Here is a 22,683-nt window from a genome sequence, read left to right on the forward strand (position 1 = left end):
CTGAGAATTCATTTTATGAACTACGTAAACATGTAATTAGGTTATTATTTAAAGCATGTCCTCATCTTTTGATAATAGATATGTGATAGCTAAGTTTTTTTTAAAAAGGTAGGATCAGGTTTCTATCTGAGAAGAAACTTGATATAGTGCTTTGCTAGTAATTCACACACTCCTGTGAAGTATTTGAGCCAATAATTACAGATCTTTACTGGCCCTACTGCTCTCCAGTTTTTTCCAGAGAAGACAGTAGAATTTCAGTCATTTCCCTGGGCATCAATGCTCTGTTGTTGATAACCTTAACAGTTGTGGTAGGAGGAATCTCTCCTAGAATTCCCCAACAAGTAAACTGAGCTAAGTCTTCTTTAAGAGATATTAAAACCATTTCCGGACCTTGAGGCTTGACTGAGAAGTGAGGGTAGCAGTACTCAATGGAATCAATACTGAATTATTGATTATCCTTTTCTTGTTCTGAATCTGCTTTAGCTAAGGAAAGCTCCTTTTGTTAATGTCTCTTTTTTCTAATCTCAAATAAAAGGTAACCACATCAACCTGGTCAGCTGAGACCTAGTGCAACAGTGCACAAGTTTTTTCTTTTATTTCACATTTGATCCACCTCATATTTTCATACTCTTTTAAACCATATATATGAGTATTTTTTATATTCTGCTTCATCAGGGGTTCTCTCTCACCACTCTGATTTCTCTGTTATTAAATTTATATAATAGAATGCTTGAGAAATGTTGAACACTTTATTTTGTTCTTTGAGCTTTTTTGTTTCAATGTATTTACCTGAACATTTTGACTCTTGCTTTCAAATCCAGATTAAGACAGCTGAGGAATTCAGTAGATAGAGTTCTGGGCCTAGAAAAAGGGATACCAAGTTCAAATCCAACTTCATATACATACTGGCTGTGTGACCCAGAGAAAATCATTTAACTTCTCTCAACTTCAGTTTTCTAATCTGTAAAATGGGGTAATAATATCACCTACCTCCCAGGGTTGTTGTGAAGATCTAATGAGATATTTTGTAAATCACTTATATAGCTCATAGTTAGTAAAGTATTTGTTTTCTTCCTTAAGAGAATCTAGAATTTCTGACATGCTTTTGTTTTGTGGATATCTTTTCACATGCCTCTCTTCTTTAATGATGTTTACAGATAAGGGTTATATTTTATGCTTTGTGGACCAGTGAGATATTGATGTAATTTCCAAAGTCTTTCCAAAGATTTTCAATAGCTAACTCTTTGCTTCTGCCATAGTGATATTTGATACCCATCCTTAGGGATGTTGCCTGACCACTTCTTTAATCCTATCATTCTTTTTTTTCCTTTTATTTTATTTTTTTATTTTTATTAAAGATTTTATTTGAGTTTTACAATTTTTCCCCCATCTTACTTCTCTCCCCAACCCCATGGAAAGCAATCTTTGTTTCCATGTTGTACATTGATCCAAATTGAGTGTGATGAGAGAGAAATCATATCCTTAAGGAAGAAACAAAAAGTATAAGAGACAACAAGATCATACAATAAGGTATCTTTTTTCCCCCTAAATTAAAGGGAATAGTCCTTGAACTTTGTTCAAACTCCATGGCTCTTTATCTGGATACAGATGGTATTCTCCATTGCATACAGCCCCAAGTTGTCCCTGATTGTTGCACTGATGGAATGAGCAAGTCCATCAAGTTTGATCATCACCCCCAAGTTGCTGTTAGGGTGAACAATGTTTTTCTGGTCCTGCTCATCTCACTCAGCATCAGTTCATGCAAATCCCTCCAGGCTTCCCTGAATTCTCATCCCTCCTGGTTTCTAATAGAACAGTAATGTTCTATGACATACGTATACCACAGTTTGCTAAGCCATTCCCCAATTGAAGGACATTTACTTTAATCCTATCATTCTTACAATGGAAATGGAGGCCACAAAATGCTAGATGCAGGTCCCAAAATGTCTTTATACTTTATTCATGTTCATCATGTCAAATAGATAGTAGCTTTTTAAAAATTATTCTGTTTTACTATAATTGGTCTGTAAGTTGTATTCTACCAAACTCAAGGAAGATTTTTTAGAAATACAGTCTAAGTATGCCCATCTTCTTTTCAAAATCACTTGAGATATTAGTGTTCTTTTTGTTATTCATTTCATTATTAAGGATGATTTCTGAAGTTTACATTAAATAGACATTTTCCTCAGTGCCCTTGATTTTTTTTTCTAATCAGATTTTGGTAACTGTTTAATTCATCTCTAGATTTCCTTAACTCTAGGCTTAGAGGTGAAGTGTTTTCTTTTTATAAATTCCTTGTTCTTGTCAGCAGTACATTGCTATGTAACTTGGAGCTGAGGAAATCCTTCACAAAAACTGGCAAGATCTGTTTCCAATTTTGACATGATATAGTGTTGGTACATTATAAAAGTTTTCATATCTTCAATCTGTTTCCTGTATATTCATAGTTTGTTCACTTTAGTAGTCTGCATTATTTGCACTGAAATATTTCCAGTGAGTGAGAGAGTAGTATTTCTCATGTAACGGACCTTTCTAGGGTACCAGAACCTAGTGGAGTACCATCCATTTGTAATCATCATGGTTTCAAGTGAAGCTAGTCTGCAACTCTATGCCATCTTATCAGTTTCTTTGCTTCACAATTACTGTTTCCCCATGTTGTGCTAACCGAATCAAGAATGTCACTATGAGGCAGCTCAATGGTTAAATAGAATGCTGAAACTGGATTCAAGAATTGATTGCAAACTTGGACTCAGATACTTAGTAGTTGGGTGACCCTGGGCAAGTCACTTAACCTTTGCTTCCTCAACTTACAGTGAGAATGATAATAGCACCTACATCCCAGGGTTACTGTGAGGATCAAATGAAATAATAATTGTAAATAATTAGAATATGACCTGGCATTTGGATACTATATAAATAATTATTCCCTCCCCCTCATCAGAACCCAACTGGCCAGCACTTCATCATTCATGCCAGGGCTTCACAGCTACCATTTTGATCTCGGTGTTCATAGAATCCCTTCTGTATATTATCCTAGATGATATATAATCATCATTATCATCTTGCTCTAGTTGGTTTGTTTTTTGGTTTGTTTATTTTTAATGAAATTAAGCTTAGAAATGATCCTGGAAAAACTGCTACCCTAGAACTAACTCTTTTTTAGTACTCTAGTATTATTTAACACTTTAAGACCTTAGGATAGACTAGGTGTAAAAGCAGGAGATGATTATAGTAATCTGCTGTTTGATAAACCCAAAGAGTCCAGCTATTGGGATAAAAACTCCCTCTCTGATAAAAACTGCTGGGAAAATTGGAAGTTAGTATGGAAGAAACTTAGATTAGACCAACACCTCACACCTTTTACGAAGATAAGATCCAAATGGTTACAGGACTTAGACATAAAAAACAATACTACAAGCAAATTAGAAGATCAAGGACTAGTCTACCTGTCAGATCTATGGAAAGGGGAGCAGCTTATGACTAAGGAAGAGTTGGAGAACATCGCCAAAAACCAATTAGATGATTTTGATTACATTAAATGAAAAAGCTTTTGCACAGATAAAACCAATGTAACCAAGATCAAAAGAAATGTAGTAAATTGGGAAACGATCTTTACAACTAATGATTCTGACAAAGGACTCATTTCTAAAATATACAGAGAACTGAGTCATATTTTTAAAACAAAAAGCCATTCCCCAATTGACAAATGGTCAAAGGATATGCAAAGGCAATTTATAGATGAGGAGATCAAAGTAATCCATAGCCATATGAAAAAATGCTCTAAATCATTAATTATTAGAGAAATGCAAATTAAAGCTTCCCTGAGGCACCACCTCACACCTCTCAGATTGGCCAGTATGATCAGGAAGGATAATGATCATTGTTGGAAGGGTTGTGGGAAATCTGGGACACTATTACACTGTTGGTGGAGCTGTGAACTCATCCAACCCTTCTGGAGAACTATTTGGAACTATGCCCAAAGGGCAACAAAAATGTACATACCCTTTGACCCAGCAATACTACTACTACTAGGTCTATACCCTGAAGAGATGAGGAAAAAAGGGTAAAAACATTACTTGTACAAAAATATTTATAGCAGCCCTGTTTGTGGTGGCAAAGAATTGGAAATCCAGTAAATGTCCTTCAATTGGGGAATGGCTTAGCAAACTGTGGTATATGTATGTCATAGAACACTATTGTTCTATTAGAAACCAGGAGGGATGGGATTTCAGGGAAACCTGGAGGGATTTGCATGAACTGATGCTGAGTGAGATGAGCAGAACCAGAAAAACACCATACACCCTAACAGCAACATGGGAGTGATGTTCAAGCTTGAAGGACTTGCTCATTCCATCAGTGCAACAATCGGGAACAATTTTGGGCTGTCTGCAAAGGAGAGTACCATCTGTATCCAGATAAGGAGCTGTGGAGTTTGAACAAAGTACAAGGACTATTACCTTTAATTTAGAAAAAAACCAAATAGCTATTGTCTGATTTTGTAACCTCTTAGACTTCTCTTTAAGGATATGATTTCTCTTTCATCACACCCAATTTGGATCAAGGTACAACATGGAAAGAAAGTAAAGACTGACAGAGTGAATTCTTTGGGGGGGGGAGGGAAGCAAGATTGGGGGGAAAATGTAAAACTCAAATAATATCTTTAATAAAAAATAAATTTAAATTAACAAAAAGAACTTAGCTAGTTCAATAGATAGAATATAACTCAGAAAGATCTGAGTTCAAATTTGGCCATAGAAATTTTCCAACTGTTTGTTCCTGAACAAATCACTTAAACTCATTTGCCTCAGTTTTCTCATCTGCAAAATGAGCTAGGGAAAGAAATAGCAAACTACTTCAATATCTCTGCCAAGAAAACTGCAAATGAGATCACAAAAATACAACTGAATAACAATGCAAATATCATTTTTGTCATTTTATACTGCATATTAAAAATAATTATAATTATTGATCAAAGTAGAAAACCTAATATGCTGTGACCCAATTGTTTTGAGTGATAAATTCCAGATTCCTCCAATTCCTTTCTTTTAAGTAGTTAGGAGAGGAAAAGGCAGAATAGCATTGTAGTGGCCCTCACCGACCCTCTACATAGTTTCTCTAGGAAGCATTGATATTGGGAAGATTCCATGAATTTAAAATCTGCTCTAAGTTGTAGTTGCTGTAGAAGTTGAGTAGAATTAGTTCAATTGGGAATTGAGTGAGTGAGAGGAAAAAAATAGAAATTCTTAGGTTCTAATTCTGAGTCTACCTTGTTTCCTCATTGTTCATTGTTCATATAAACACCATCCTCTTCTTCATTCTTTTGAACTTTTTGAATGGATTCAAAGCAGTTCTGAAGGATAGAGAAAATCAAGGATCTATTTGTGGTTGACAATTCAGGTTAGTGGAAAAAATCTCATCTTGGAGTTAGGAAAAAGCTGTGATTTCTCTCTGTGTGACTGGTCTCATGCCTCTCTGAACTTCTTTCTTCATCTGTAAAATGAAGAGAATAATACTTTTAATGGTTACAGATTTGTTGCCCTATCACATTGTTGTGAGATTGTGATAAGATAATGTATTTAAAGTATTTTAAAAACATAAAAGATGTTATATGTCAGTTGCTTATTTGAAAGATCAAATAAATATTTGAAAGATCTGTAATTTCCTCAACATGGGCACACCCTTTACACAGAAATTGCATCATCCAGACATATAAAGAGAAAAGGAAAGTTGGTTTTTGATGCAAAATTTCATCTTGTGCTGTCTGATGATCATCTACCTCAGTTTGTCTCAGTGGTCCTCAGGTGACAGATCTGTGATCCTTCATCAATTCTATGTTTAATCTTAAATTTAATAAGACCTGTCAGAGTTTATGCTCCTCTGGATTAGCTTTCAAGAATGCCACAGGACTTTAGTAAAGGAAATCTCAATTATTTATTATTACTGTTGTTTTGGATGATAGTGGTGGTGGTGATGAGAATGAAAAGCAGAATGCTATAGATAGAATGCTAAATTCTATCTACATATCAGGGAAATGGGGGGGGCATTCCCCATGGTCAAAAAAAGCATAGATCTTTCATATATTCACATATTATTGGGAGTAATGAAAAGGCTTTTGGATGGTTCAGTGCTTACATATGCAAAGTATAAGATTCTCTGGAACCTAATCTTTCAATCTGGACAAAAATCTGGGAAAGAAACCAATAAATATGGAAGTTCAGTCCTCCAAGGGAGGCAGTTAAGAGGAATAACTTAGACTCCAGTAACTACTAAGGCAAGGGTAATTGGCATAAGCATTAGAATGGAGTAAGGAAAAAAATGGCAAAAAGCATCTGAAATGAAGGAGATGAAGGAACTGCAGTTAAAGAGGAAAGAGAGAACAAGAGATTTGGTGGGAAAGGAGGAAGTGGGGAAAAGAACTCCTGAAGAGGAACACTTATTCTTGTGCAGAGATAAAGAGAAACAGAAAAAAAGATGGTGAGTGACCAAATCCTAAGTCAATGAAGTTGGTACCAAAAGAGAATCTAGATCTTTAAATCAGACAGAAATCCTCAGGTCCTGAATGGTATTAGGACCTGTGCCTTAAGAAAACTAGGAATGAAACCTAAGAGAAAAATAATAGCACTTATATGATTCATAAAGCAGCTCACCCACATTATCCTATTTCATTTTCTCAACAAATCTTTAGATAGTGTAGTTATTAACCTCATCTTGCAAATGAGAAAACTGAGGCTCCAAGAAGGGAAGACATAGCTATTAAGCATTCATCCCTAGATTCAAACCCAGATTCTCTCGAGTTTAGCACTCCATTCATTGTTATTATGCTATTTGCAGAAACTGGACTAGATGACATCAAAGATTCATTTCATCTCTATATGGATGTTCCTATTGGATAGATGAGGAAACAGAACCTTGGAAATGTCAAGTGATTTGTCCAAGGCAGTAGCAAAGACATATTCAAATGGACATCTTCAGAATCTCAGACCAGGGCTCTAGGTATCATTTACTTCTCCCTTCCTATTCTGGGTTTATAAGAGGATTTTTGAGATGTGTATATTAATATGTGTGTACCATGTGTATTGTGTGTTTTGAATGTGTTAGGATTTCTTTAGGAATCTTTTCCAGGCAGATTCTAAGTAGGTGTGACTGAAGGCAAGTCTGTCTGTCTTTAACAGAGAATAACAATTTATTTTCTCCAACCTAGGATCCTTGGTGTTTCTTGCTTTGTCTTTACAGTGGGCAGTAGGTTTACAGTACATAAAGGTATCCAATTGAAGTACCTTTCAGGTTATGCTCAGGAAAGGGTCAAAGCCACAAGAAGAGTTTTCCTGTCATGGACATAACTATAGGCAGTACCTAATTAATAATAGAACTAGTCCTATAAGCCAGAATACCATGTAGCCCTTCTCAAACATGTAAACATTTTAAAACTATATCAATATTTCTGGGGCAGCTAGATAGAACACTGTTCCTGGACTCAGAAAGGTTCATCTTCCTAAATTTAAATCTGACCTCAGATACTTAGTAGCTATATTACTGTGAGCAAGTCCCTTAATCCTATTTGCCTTAGTTTCCACATATGTAAAATAAGCTGGAGAAAGAAATGGCAAACCATTCTAGTATCTTTACCAAGAAAACTCCAAATGGGATTATGAAGAGTTAGACATGACTTGAAACACCTAAACAAAAACAGCAAGAACTAATATCTCCCATAAAGGTAGCACAATGAGGCAGGGATGAGCTCCAAGACTGGAATTTGGGGTTTGACTGATAGTGAAACGTTTGTTTTCTTTTGAGGTAATCTAGTATAGAGATCAGAATGATGAATGTAGGATGAGAAAGATACAAGTTCAAATCTCACTCCAGATACTTATTAACTAAAACACCTTGAGCAAATCATTTAACCTTTCACCTCAGATTGCTGAACTGCAAAATGAATGTAATAATCTAGCATTGTTGTGAGGATCAGATGGGCTAATGAATGAAAAGTGGTCTGCACATCTTAAAGGGCTAAATATAAGTCAATTATTCTGATTTTTAAAATGTGTACATGTTTGAAAAGAGCTGCATGGTAGAGTGGGAACTGAAAACCAAGGAATCTGTATGGTACCCAACAGTCTTAGCTCTGGCCCTATCTAGCTGTGTGGTATTGGGCAAGTGTTTCATTGCTCTAGGTTTCCTTTGGAAGGGAATATGAAAGTACTAGAGCTCTGTTGTGGATGCCTATGTTCAACATCGTCCTAGCTAACAAATATATGTGATGTGATGGAAATAGTGATGGATTTTTAATAAGAGCACATAAATTTAAATCCTGATTCTCCCACTACATGTTCTTGAGTAAATCACTTAGACTTGCCAGGCCTCTGTTTCCTCAAATGAAAATTGAAGAAACTGGACTAGATGACATCAAAGATTCATTTCATTGCTATATGGATGTTCCTATAATTTTTGGCTATATCTGGGAAGTGGTTAAGAGAAAAGAAGTTTCTGCAATGCTTGTTGTGTTTGAAGGTGAGGAGAATGGAATGTGAGAAAAAATGCCCTTTGCCCAGCCTCTCTCTGTGGTTGTTCTGCAGTGGTATTCCCTGGGGCCAGCTTCTTCAGCTCTGCTAAAACCAGAGTTCAGCTAATTGTGATTTTTAAAACTTAATTACGGTAAGAAGAAGGGATTAAGGGCACTTTCATTTGTTTTCCTCCTGGCTGTGGACTGTCAGCAGCAGATTTAGGAGAACTGTCCAGCTCAGGGTGCAGAAGGATGAACAAGGGAGATGTTGCACAGGTTCATTTTGGCCGAGGTCAGACCTTTGGAGTTGTAGAAACTGCTGAAATGAGTTTCTAGCCAGAACTAACTCTGTCTTACCCACATCTTCCATGACTCTGTTTTGAAGTAGGCCCTACTTAAAGACACACAGCATGTGAGAAGACCTGTTCTCACTGGCCACTTTCTATCAAGAAACTGCTCAGCTCTGTATATGAGTCCTGAGGTAGTCACATATATAAGGCTAGTCCCTGAAATTATAGAAATGGGGATCAGGGGAAAGAATAAGTTACTCTCTGAGGGCCAGGGAATTTCCCAGGAAATAAGGCCACTGAACAAATTGTGTAGGAATATAGCAATTGTTCCTCCCTTATTTGCCTTACCTTCTATGGAAGAGTTCTCAAAGTGCAGATGACTCTACACATCCCTGAGCTTGAAAGGCACTAAAGAACATCTGGTCTAGACCCTTTATTTTATGGATAAGAAGACCAAGAGAGGGGAAATTATTTATTCAAGGACACAAAGACTCCACATGACTTCAATATGGTTTAGATCTAAATCCAAAGTGGATATAAATCTACTCCAAATTGATTGGTCTTTCAGTTAAACCACACTGCCTCATTTCTTCCTATGAGAATTCCCATTGAGGGGTTAAGATTGTCTTGAACTGGTCCCTTCCCTCTGTTAGAGGATAAAACCCAGAAGACAAAGACCATGAATATTTCTTTTGCTCTCAACCTGTTTAGCTTTTCCATCTCCCATGTATTTACACAGTCTATCCTCCATATCATGAACAGATTTGTTTTTTGATTCCCCCCATGAACCACTCTCTCTCTCTCTCTCTCTCTCTCTCTCTCTCTCTCTCTCTCTCTCTCTCTTATCTCCTGAAATTCTCCTAATTTTTTCATCAGATACAACTACATCCTCCATGAAATCTTCCCTGATCCTTCCCTTTTTGAATTTTTCATACTTCTTTGATATCCCATTTTATGCACATAATCATTTTATGATATATATTTATCTGTATGTAAAAATAGCAGGAGACTAGTGTTGTTTGGGTTATCAGGAAATCTAACTTTTAGATGGTTCTCACCCTTATATTTTGGAACCATTCTTTCCAACTTCTCCCTTCTGGGAAGGAGTAACTTTTCCTTTATTCTAGGAGTTTTAACCAAGTGAACCTGGTTTGTTAAAAATATTTTAAAAACATAATATCAATGCAACTGGTTTTCTTTGTAATTCTATATAATTTATTTTATTCATTTAAAAACAATATTCTTAGAATGGGATGGGGAACATTGGGTCTCTTTGGATATGCTCAGAGAAATGAACAGTGGAAAGGAAATTTTACTAAAGACAATGAGCCAATTGCCTCTAAAGGACCTAGATGGCTTCTACTTACCAAATTACCTTCTCCTTTAAACACCACTGATTTAGCACATTATTTGACCAGGGTAATCTATGACTATATAGATTGATTTGAATTAGTTGTTTCCCCTTTTGTAGGGAAGTTATAGTATTATTTATCAGTAAAATATCTTTGTCCATTTTTGAGCCCCCAGATAAGAAAATTCTCCAGCAATTTAAAAAGGGAATTTCCTTCATGTACTCTGTTTAGATTACCATAATCTATCTCTTAACTGTCATTGAACAAATCAAATATATACAGACCAATAATGCTTTACATTAACCACAATTTTACATTAATACCAGCCTGTAGATACTAGATTAAAATTTTAAAATAAACCTTAAAGAAATGGAAATACCCTTTAGAATGAAAGCATATTTTCCCTTGAAAGGTAAGAGGGGAAGAAAAAGTGAAAAAAGAAAATCAGCAGCAGCAGCAGCATCCTCATCCTCATTCTTCTCACAGTCAAAGATAGTCTACTCTGCATCAGCTCCATGTGGGTTCTACATAATTCTGCCCCAAGATTGTGGCAGCAGCAACAACAGCATTGACAGTACTGCTATCTGGGGATTTTCTTTCTCTATTTTCATTTCTTTATTTCTTTGTATCTGTCTCTCTATGTCTTTGTCTGTGTTTCCCTGTCTCTAGCTCTCTGCTTCTATCTGTCTCTTTGTCTTTCTCTTTGACTCTGTCTTTATCAATTTCTTTCTCTCTCTATCTCTTTGTCCCTCTGTCTACTGTCTATCTTTGTTTCAGTCTCTCTTTGTCTCTGTCTCTCTCTGTGTCTCTCTCTCTCTCTCTCTCTCTCTCTCTCTCTCTCTCTCTCTCTCTTCCTCCTCCCCACCCCAACATATTTCATTAACACAAGGAGAGATAAGAATAGTCATTTCCTCTAGTTGTCATAATTCTGAATGGTCCTTAGATTAAGATATGCTGATAATTTTCATTCAGTACTATAGGCTTCTATCACATTGTGCATTCTATATCTTGGGATTAAGGTGGGAGAGGGGAAGTGACACATATGTGCCTCATCATCCCCCTGTGCAATAAAATGTAAATTCCTTGAGGGCAAGGACTATGTCATTTTTCATTTCTAAAGCTTAGTATAAAATCCTGTACACAGTAGGCACTTGTGTTTGTTAAATTGTTTCTTATAGTACTCACAAAAGTCAACAAGAGCACAAAGGATGGCAATATTTCTGTAATGAATACTGGCTACAAATGTTCTTCCATCCATTATGTGTCTATAGCCAATAGTTCTTTTTCCTAACCTATTCTAATGATCCTATTGGTAGAAGGCTATTAAGATCCTTGGGGTCTTCTCCACCAAAATTCCCAATCCATAAGGTATTTTCTATCATAATTTTTGATTATGCCATTCTCTGCCATCTTCTTGACCAGGAATGATGTCACACAGAGATTCTCAACTCAGGGATGATAGATTCTCGCTTTCTATATCCCAAGTTTCAATAAAGTTGGAGATTACCTTTAGTGCCACTCTTCAGAGCTTCTTCCCTGGTTCTCCTTTGTATACATCCCATCCCCCAATGCCTTTTCTTCTACCTAATCTTCATTTTCCATTTTGTTTTTCACTTTCTTCTCTCTGCTTTTAGCAGGCTAGAAAACTGACTGCAAAAGTTCCCTGATTTAAATATTAATGAAGTGAGGGGGTATGAAAAAAGGATGAGAGCATTTAATAGGACTATGCCAGAAAATACCTGGTTGTGAACTGATAGAATACTTTTTAAAATAGGAATTGCTATAAGGAAAAGTTGATCATTAACTGGAAATCCTTATCAGAAAGAATTGCCTTTTCTTAACCCAGAGTTTCTTAGCCCTTTTTGGTGTTGTAGACCCTTTGGCCAATTTTTGAGCCAACTATTTGACTGGGGTGAAGCTTTTGGACTCTTCTCAAAATAATGCTATTAAATGCATAAAATAGAAAGTGATTATAGAAGAAAAGTATATATTATAATATAGGCATCAAAGCATTTCTAAGTCCACAAACTTGGGATAAAGAATCTAAACTTTATTATTTTGGTACCTCAAGTTCTTTTTTTTGAGTAGCATCTTTATTTTTTTATCCATATATACATATATTTGCAAGGCAATGGGGGTTAAGTGGCTTGCCCAAGGCCACACAGCTAGGTAATTATTAAATGTCTGAGACCGGATTTGAACTCAGATATCCTGACTCTAGGACCAGTGCTCTATCCACTACCTAGCCACCCCCATACATTTATATTTTTAAGGTACAAAATTTCCTTCCACTCTCCCTTCCCACCCTCCTCCCCTCAGTGGTGAACAGACAGGTTAGCAGTGTATATACATATTTTTGATAAACATCTTTACAGATTAGTCATTTTTGTTATGAAGAATTAGGATTAAGGGAGACACATAAGTAGTAATTTTTATGAAGTGTTCATCATAAGATGAAGGGTTATTTTTTTGGGGGGGGTTGTTTTGTTTTTCTTCCTCTGGATGGGATAACATTGTCCATAGCTGGTCTGATATAGTTTTCCTAGTTCTCTGAATCGCTAGGAGGAGCTGCTTCCATAAAGGTTAATCATTTCATAATGTTGTTAATGTGCACATTGTTCTCTTGGTTCTGTTCCTTTTGCTCAGTATCAGATTCTGCAGGTCATTCCATGCATGCATACCCCAAATTCTGAGAGCTCTAACTTGAATGGTGAATGGAACTTGTCCTTCCTCTTCCTCTTGTTATCCCAGTTTCTTACCTCCCAGTCCCATAAAATATCACTTCTTATGTTAATCTTTCAAGGCAAATCTCATGTGACTGGGACACAGACTGTCTGAGGGATGGACCTCTTATTCTCCTAATAACCTGCCCATGATCTGTTATCAGAATGACATCCCCCATCAAATGCTCATGGATAGGTCAAGATATTATAATAAAAATGACAATTCTACCAAAATTAAACTACCTGTTTAGTGCCCTACTAATCAAACTTCCAAAAAATTACTTTGAGTTAGAAAAAGTTATAAGTAAATTCATATGGATAAATAAAAAGTCAAGAATTTCCAGAGATTCAATGAAAAAAAGTGCAAAAGAAGGTGGCTTAGCCTATCAGACCTAAAATTATATTATAAAGCATCAGTCATCAAAACAGTCTGGTATTGACTAAAAAAATAGAGTGGTGGACCAGTGGAATAGACTAGGTGCAATAGCAGGAAACGATTATAGTAATTTGATGTTTGATAAACCCAAAGAGTCCAGCTATTGGGATAAAAACTCTCTCTTTGATAAAAAAAACTTCTGGGAAGGGGTGGCTAGGTGGCATAGTGGATAGAGCACTGGCCTTGGAGTACCTCAGGAGTACCTGAGTTCAAATTCGGTCTCAGACACTTAATAATTACCTAGCCATGTGGTCTTGGGCAAGCCACTTAACCCCATTGCCTTGAAAAATCTAAAAATAAAATAAAATAAAAACGCTGGGAAAATTAGAAGTTAGTATGGAAGAAATTTAGATTAGACCAACACCTCACACCCTATATCAAGATAAGATCCAAATGGATACAGGATTTGGACATAAAAAACAATATAAACATACTAGAAGATCACGGACTTGTTTACCTATCAGATCTATGGAAAGGGAAGCAGTTTATGACTAAGGAAGAGATGGAGATCATCACTAAAAACAAACTAGATGATTTTGATTACATTAAATTAAAAGGCTTTTGCACAGACAAAACCATTGTAACCAAGATCAAAAGAAATGTAAACTGGGAAACAATCTTTACAACTAGTATTTCTGACAAAGGGTTCATTTCTAAAATATACAGAGAACTGAGTCAATTTTTTTTTTTAAAAACAGGCTATAAAAAATTGGAAATCAAGTAAATGTCCTTTAATTGGGGAATGGCTTAGCAAACTGTGGTATATGTATGTCTTGGAACACTATTGTTCTATTACAAACCAGGAGGGATGGGAATTCAGGGAAGCCTGGAGGGGTTTGCATGAACTGATGCTGAGTGAGATGAACAGGACCAGAAAAACATTGTTCACCCTAACAGCAACTTGGGGGTGATGATCAAACTTGATGGACTTGCTCATTCCATCAGTGCAACAATCAGGGACAATTTGGGGCTGTCTGCAATGGAGAATACTATCTGTATCCAGAGAAAGAATTGTGGAGTTTGAGCAAAGACCAAGGACTATTACCTTTAATTTAGGAAAAAAACCCTGATATCCTATTATGTAATTTTGCTATCTCTTATACTTTATTTTTCTTCCTTAAGGATATGCTTTTTCTCTCATCACATTCAATTTGGATCAATGTATAACATGGAAACAATGTAAAGACTGGCAAATTGCCTTCTGTGGGGGGGTGAGGGGAGGGAAGCAAGATTAGGGGAAAATTTGCAAAACTCAAAATAAAAAAACACATAATTAAAACATCAAAAAAAAAATCTACCCTCAGATACTGACCAAAAAAAACAAAAAACGAATGACACCTCCCCAACCCTCTATATTCCACCACCTCCCTCTAATGAACTTCACCCTATTTGACTAGACTAGCATAATGTAACATTCTTCCAGCATGCAATGATGTTCAGTGTCCCTGTATGTGACAGAGATTATCTAGCTACCCAGAAGAAATAGGAATTGTTGGCTCTTTGCCTATATCCTTTCCTGAGAGTTTCTATGCAGATTCAGACAACTGAAAAGCAATGCCCACTAGGCTCTATGTCAACTCTGCTTGCATCTACTAAGTTATAATTATAAGAGCAGAGGTTGAAGGGAGCAGTTCCTTAGTTATTGAAAATAAGATTTTCTCATAGCAGTGAGTAGGGAGGGAATGAAGCAAAGATCCTGCTGACAGGCGGTCAAGGAAAAATCTCAGGAAATTCCCAGAAACAGATTATCAGAATCATCCTCATAGTTGTCAACCCAGCTCAGAGAAAGTCTGATCTAGTCAAAGGAAAAACAGTATAAATAAGCAGAGACAGGAACAAGGCAGAGGGTATTTGGGGATTATTAGCTAATTGCTAATTTATATAGATCTCCCTTCGGCTGAGTTTGAGAACTCTGATTAGGTTCAGACTAGAGGGAGTTCTATCTCAAATAAAAAGTAGTCAATAGAGCAAAGGAGACAAATAAAAGAAGTTAGGGTTAGAAAAGAAAATGCCAAAGAGAACAAAGTGAATAGAAGAGACCATAACATCAAAAGATTTAAACCTAGAAACCCCCCTAGAAATAATTTAGTCCAATTTTCTTATTTTATTGAGAAATAAAACAATGACCTGAAAGAAAATTATTTGAACAAAGTCACAGAGGTATCATGTTGAACAGGGTCAGGAAAGGGTCATAAAAGACCCTCAAAATCATTTTGTCTGGCACTGCCAAGGCAACCTAAGGTGAAACTCAAAATTCAATAAGTCTAAGGAGCTTTTTAGGGGTTAATTAATTAAATTGTTTGACCAAATATAGTAGGCTAATTTTTAAGATGATAATTTTATATGACCCTAGAATAACATTATAAATTCCAAATGGCCTTGGCAGAAAAGATTCCCCATCCCTGCTATAGAAAATTCAAATATATGACTTCTGATTCCAAATACAAATAGTACTGACCGAATAAAAGAGAAAAAGTCATTCCCTAAAATTCCCAGATTGGCCCAATAAGCTCTTCTTAACTGGGTCTGATTTAGGGCAGTATCCTGAGGGTTTAGGTTCAGTATTGGAAAGGAACAAGATGTCCATATGTCATTCAACAATTCACAAAAGGAGATTTACTTAGGCATGGCAGGGAAAGGTTATTCAACAAGGATATGCTTTTAGGACACTATGGGTTGATTCAGCTGAGGGAATCTTCCCTGCCTCAGAGTTGCTTATTTGGTCTTCCAGCTAAGTCTCTAAATAAGGTTACAGTTTCACATGATTATTTTATACTCAAGTGACCAGAAAGTAATGTCTTTATTAATGTCTTTAGTTGCCTAAGCCAATCAAAAACCTCAAGAAAAATTTCAGTTGGGAAAAACTAGCCTGCTAACTTGCATGGAAGAGAGTTGTTTAGGATATTGCACTCACCACATCCATCTACCTCTGATGATCTATTATTTTTATGAATGTCATTCTTCCTAATGGACTAACATTCACCCCACCCTTCAAATCCCCCACACACACGTTTTAACAGAATTCTGCTTCCTTATCTAGTGAATTACTTAGGGAAAGCCTCAGCTGAGCCTCAAAGGTATGATGATCCATTAGAGGGAGTAGTCCAGCCTCCTAGAGTTGGTACAGAGTTGTTACTGTGCTGAATGAGAAAGAAGGGAGATGAATAAGGGGCAATGGTGCCTGGCTCATGTCTGAATGGTATCATTTCTTATGGTTAAATTTGCTTAGTAATGTGAATAAGCACAAATCACTTTACCTCCCTGAACCTCAGTTTTTTTTTTCTTTGGAAAATGAAGAGAGTAATACTTCCTAGTTCCCAAAATCATTATAAGAAATTAAATTTATAAACCAAAAAGCACTATATGAGCTATTGCTTTACCATTTACTACTGGCCAGACACTGCAGAGAGTGTCAGACAAAATATCCCATTATTTAACTAACTTGAAATCATTATAGCTTTTTTCCTTAGGCTGGTACCATCTCAGGACATGAATTTCTTCCAGGGGGTGAGACTGAGCCTGTACATTCTCCCTTCAGCAACCAGTCTTCAATGTAGAGCCTTGTTTCAGGGTCTTGTTACCCAATGCCCTTCCGTAGTCTCAGACCAAATAATACTGACTCTTTTACCTCCCCTCTACAAGCCTTCCAGTCCAGGGAGTTTTATTATTTCCTTCCCGAGAGTCTCAGGGGACTATGGGTATTCTCCATGGTAATGATTGCTGATATTACAGAGATAGATGTCACCAACCTGAGATTGTGACAGCTCTGAGTGAATCAGGTAGGAGAAGCAGAAGCAGGAAACAGGAGCAAGGAAAAGGGAACTGCTTTTGAAAGATGTTTGAAGTTGAGCATTTGGGGGGCATGCTGCAGTAGAGGAATGGCAAATAGAGAGCAGTGGTGAAAGTTTGAAGCAACTTTTAGTGGAGTTTTCCTGAGTCTGCCGCAGGCACTTCCTGGGGCTCTCTCTAAGCCCCCACACAAAGTGGGAAGGAAAGGAAATGCATATGGGAAAGTGCAGGGGAGGAGGGGTGAGCTAGGGTTAACCTTTTTTGTTTCATGGACCCCCTTGACAGTAGTGAGAATCCTATACAATTTTCCTCAAAAGAATGATTTTAAATTCATAAAAATAAACTATATAGTATTGCAAAAGAAACCAATTTTTATTGAAATTCAGTTATCACAGCATTTTTAAAAAGTCAAGTTCTCAGATACAAGAGCAAATCTGCATGTACATTAATAGTGACTGGAACTGGGAAGCCAGAAAGCAAGCTTAATTGAGGTACTAGGTGTTTTAGTAGCTAGTAAACTGAGCTTGGAATCTGAAAGACCTGAATTCAAATTCAACCTTAGGCACTTTCTAGATCTATGACACTAAATCAGTGGCTTAATCTCTGTCTGCCTCAGTATTTTCATTTGTAGAATGTGGATAATAATAGCATATACTTTCAGGGTTATTATGAGGAAGAAATGAGATATTTATAAGTGCTTTGTAAATTTAAAAGTACTATGTGAAAAAACAACTATTGCTGTCATTCAATATTATTGTTTAGTAGTCTGGAATTCTCTAGATTTCACTCCTTTGGGACATCTTGTGGTTTAAATGGTTTGTCTCTTTCTCCCCTTTTTAGTCTTTACTTGGGGGTTGTAAAGGGGGAATCCACTGCAAGTTGGGACCATAGGGGAACAAACCTAGTTGAAGAGGTAGGTGTTCACATTCTGGGTGTGCTGGATATACTAAGGTCTCACTTGTGCAGCTGCTCCATCTTGAAACTTGAAGTAGCTTTATGAAAATAATAATCCATCTCAATGGCACATTAAGATTACAAAGTGTTTTTATCACAACATACCCATGAGGTTGGTAACCTATGTATTCCTGTTCATATTTTCAAATGAGGAAACTGAAACGGTGAGGGGAGCTTCTTGTTTCTGCATAGTTAGTAATATTATAGCTAGAATTTTAATGTAAATCTCATCCAAAACCCTTTCCATTATACTCCCTTGCTGCATAAAGTCTGCAGTGTTCTCATTAAAGATTGAGTTTGGGTTAGAGAAAGTAGAGTGAGAAAATGTGAGAAAAGAGGCTGATGGGGAGAAAGGAGGGTCTTAGGAAGTAAACAGGTTGGGTAGAGGGGTATGACAGATGGGAATGAAAGAAAACAAAAGGTGATAATTCCAAGAATAATGAAATAAGGGATAGATACATTATGTTAGAAAGGACACAGAGAGAGCATCTTGTCCAGCCCCCCACTTTTCAAGCCAGTGAAGTTCCAAAGCATCTAGGACAGAGGGAGCCTTTTGCCTATGACAGCATCTTCTATCTGAACTTCTGCCTCCCTAGAGTGATCAGGGAAAGAGAAATATCAGTAACTTGTCTTTTGGTTAGATGGCACCCCTGAGATTCCAAGCCTATCATCAAGGTCAGCTTGGAAATTTTTTCAGAGGAAAGGTTTGCTATCTGTGTCATCTCCTTGGTATTATTATTATTATGATGATGATATGTGATGATCTGCTATCAGCCCCAAAGATTTGGCATTACTGTTTCCCCACAGTCATGCTCCACATAACCCCACAGGCTGTGACTGTCCCAACATCCCTCTGTATACCTTTTTTCCCTGGCACTAAAATGGAGCCAGATGGCATGGAGGCAAAGTACCTTAGCCTCTCTGGTGGTTGTCACCCACTGTCTCATCACACAGAACCATAAAACTATGAAATTCTAGAGTTAGTAATTATTTTAGGGACCTGAAAACTATCTCGGAGATTTTATAGTCCAACTCCCTGCTTTTACAATGAGGGAAGTACCCAAGAAAGGGTACTTGCTCAAAGTTTCCCAACTAAATTAATGACAATGTTCCAAACCCAGAATGCAAGGTTCCTCCGTGTCAATACAGTACACACTCTCCTATATTATGATATCTTGACTTAAGTGCTTCTCTATTTATCAACCTAGGTTCTCTATCTTCAGAGCTGGTTAATCTAAGTGTCTACCATACACTGAGCACTGAATTAAGCACTAGGGGAAATACAAAGTTTAGATATGACATGGATACTGCCCTCAAGAAACTTACAGGATAATAGATGAGAGATCTAAAATAATGACTCCAAATCCAACACCTCTTCCCACTGGAAATCCAGTTCCCATGGAATGAAACTATATCTTTTAAATTGCTGAGGATAAAACAAGTGCAGTAGATACCTTCCCCTAAGACATTTCAAGAAAACCAGTGGAGCACTTGATTTATCCATCTCTTATCCTTTACTTTCACTATATAATCATCTATTATGCATCTCTCTATTGTCCTTTTTGCAACTTTGCTTATTTGGAATTAGAATGTTCTACAATTTGAAGAAATTAGATATTACAATAGATTATTGATTGGTATTGGGGAAAAAGGTTTTTATGTCAGGGAATAATAGATTAGAATCCTTGAAAGTATTGTGTGATTTCTGAGATATATATATATATATATATATATATATATATATATATATATATATATATATATCTTCCATTCTCTTTCACCTGTTCAATTGTGGGCTTAGCTCATTGACCATTGGAAGTACTTGTCCAATTTATATTTACTTACAGACTAATTCATTTGGCTGCCCATAGAACTGCATGTCATAATCTGGTCAATATTCATCCTTCATCCACTTGGTTTTTCCTATATACATTATTAAGCCATTTTCTTTAGAGTACTCATGAATCACACCAAGGAAATAATTATGCTCTAGGACTTGATGCAATCAGCACAATATCACAATCAGCATAGGAACAGGAAGAGGATTTCAACATCTTTAGGCAAATCTTTTTGCATTTGGACTAAAGATATGATATCTTCCAGGATAGTAATAAACCCCTTTGGCAAATATTTTCCTGTTTTTTTTATAGTTAGAGGATTAAGATGCATTTTAGTGTAGTTCACTGGTATCAAACTCAGAAACTAAGGCATACTTAAAACGATTTCTTGAAGTTTCATATTGATTTAGCTTTAAAATGCAATATTAGCTATGTTTATTATGTTTTTATTTATTATGTCAAATATTTCCCAATTACATTTTAACATGGTTCTGGAGCATTCAGGAATGTTATGGCTGCATAAGACCTCTGGGCTGCATTTGGACATCTCTGCTATAGTTAATAGAGGACAAGTCTTGTAATCAGGAAAACCTAGATTCAACTCCTGCTTTATGAAGGGTCATGGAAATCAATTAATAAAAAGGTATTTAGTAAGTATTTACTAGGTGTAACAAAGACTCAGACACAACTGAAAATGACTGAACAACAAAACAACAAGAAAAATGTGTCAGATCTGAGTGCCACAGATTCAAAAACAGTTGGGGGGGTAGACCCTTGCCCTCAAGAAGATACATGGTACCCTTAATATTACCTCTGAGGTTCATTCTATCTCTGTCTATTTTATGGCACAAGACACTTAACCTCTCAATACCCTCTTCTTCCCCCTTTCCCACAACTATCCTAGATTTTTAAGACTGTAAATTATAGATAAGTTGCTGATATATATTGGTAGAGATTTCTATGCCAATTAAATAATAGGTTCGGACTCCTTCCCCACTACCACAGCTTTCCATCAAAAGGAAAAAAAACTGTTGTTAGACTATTCAAGGAATATTAGATGATCTTAATATGTACAAGGGAAGCACTTGGTTGGAGGAGAAACCTTAAAGCTAGGTTTTTCTCAAGGCTGCTTGAGAATTTGTGCACAGATCATTCTCATAAAGAATAAAAGGGTAATTTCTGGCAAAGGTTGTCTTTTTGGTCATCTTTTTGTTTCCAGCTTAATTTTCTTAAGTGCCCCCTTTCTATTTCTGAAAAGTTGGGGGTAGTGTAAAGGCTATTAATTTGGTTTGGAGAAATCTTGTCAGGTTATTAACATAATTTGTCTGACTCTTTACTTTCTGCAATTCATAAGCTGTATTTATCTTCATACTGGTCTTTTTGGTTATGCTCATCATTAGTACTACAAGATCAGGTATCTCATGACATATTCCTTGTTGCCTTTCAACACATGATAAAACCAATTCTGCCAAATGTTTTATTCACCTCTATTCTGATTTCATTTATAGTAACAATTGAAGTTATCCAGTTACTGATAAACTTACTGATAATTAGACAAACATTGTACAATCAGAAAAACCAACATTTAAATATACAGATAAAACCATGTGATTCTTAGCACCTTCTGCCCCCTTTTCTGTCACTCTGCCACCATCACTACAGCATTAGGAGGGGATCATTGATAAGGGCCATTTTGTATTTGTATTTGTTTCAAGGGTCTTGTGGCCAAAAAATATTTCACCTACCACCAAGTTTCTGGTGATGAGTCTATCCATGCTTACTTAGGCTGATCCCCAGAAAACAGTCTATTGGCAGTTCTATGTGTGAAGGTTTTCCAGATAGGTGACCATGCCAGAGCTTATACTCACTCTTTTGAGACCCCAGAATCATTTCCATCTCATAATGAAACATTTAAGGAAGACTTTTATGGAGGGTCATACTAGGTATACTAAAAATAAGAATCTTTACATTTATGTGGCATTTTAGAGTTTTAAAAATGTTTATATATCTGTTGTTTCATTTTATTCTCATAAGAATGATTTGAGTTCAACAGAAGTTATCATTCCCATTTCACAAAGAGCTTAAAGTGACTTTGTTGAGAGCACCTGCTCATAATTCATTCTAGTTCTTAACCTGGAGTCCAGACACCCTGATTTTAGAAATTTAAAATGCCAAGGAGATAATCATGTGAAGATGTCCAGCAGGAAGCTGGTAACACAGGCCTGATACTCTAGAAAATAAGTATTCTAGATATGCAGATTTAGGGATCATCTTTATAGAAAGAAAATTGAATCAAGAAGAGCCATAAGGTTACCAAGAAAATCTAAGAAGAGAAGTTGAGAAGGAGTATTAAGGAAACCTTTTCTATGCCCTTTGGCTTACCTCCTCCTACTCCACTCAAACCTTTATTTGCCTTTTCTTGACCCAGAGCCTGCTTATTATTTTCCTCAGAAAATTCTGCTTTCCAGATCAGCTAAAATCAAGCATCATGTATTACCTCTTCCACAGACATTTATATTTTTAATTAGATATCTTATGTCTTTAGAGATATCAGTCAATAAATCAGAAGGAACTTCAGAGGAAAGGCAGCTTTTAAGGCACCTTGGAAATCTTACCATATAAGTAGCTCATTACTGAGAAAGAACCTAGAAGAGGATCAGTCTTAGAGCTGCACGATGTAAAACTCCAGCTCATTCCAACCAGCACAAAGCACAAAGTCACATTATTGTGTGTACTGCAGCAGCACTTCCCAAGCTGACTTCCCTCTTCCATTCAACACTCTTCTCTACCATCATTGATTA

The 22,683-nt window shown here is 36.5% G+C and overlaps 1 long non-coding RNA gene across 1 annotated transcript in view; it reads right to left on the reverse strand.

Moving 5' to 3' along the window:
• Positions 1 to 699: 699 nt before the first annotated feature.
• LOC141514303 (uncharacterized) overlaps positions 700 to 22,683 on the reverse strand; it is a 42,563-nt gene continuing 20,579 nt past the window's right edge. Inside the window, exons 2-3 of the long non-coding RNA XR_012475988.1 lie at positions 5,267 to 5,490; positions 700 to 861 (exon numbers count right to left, since the gene is read on the reverse strand). This is a non-coding gene — a long non-coding RNA (uncharacterized LOC141514303). The remainder of the gene's footprint in view (positions 862 to 5,266; positions 5,491 to 22,683) is intronic.

The sequence above is a fragment of the Macrotis lagotis genome, chromosome 2 (assembly GCF_037893015.1).
Source record: "Macrotis lagotis isolate mMagLag1 chromosome 2, bilby.v1.9.chrom.fasta, whole genome shotgun sequence".
Taxonomy (NCBI): Eukaryota; Metazoa; Chordata; class Mammalia; order Peramelemorphia; family Peramelidae; genus Macrotis; species Macrotis lagotis.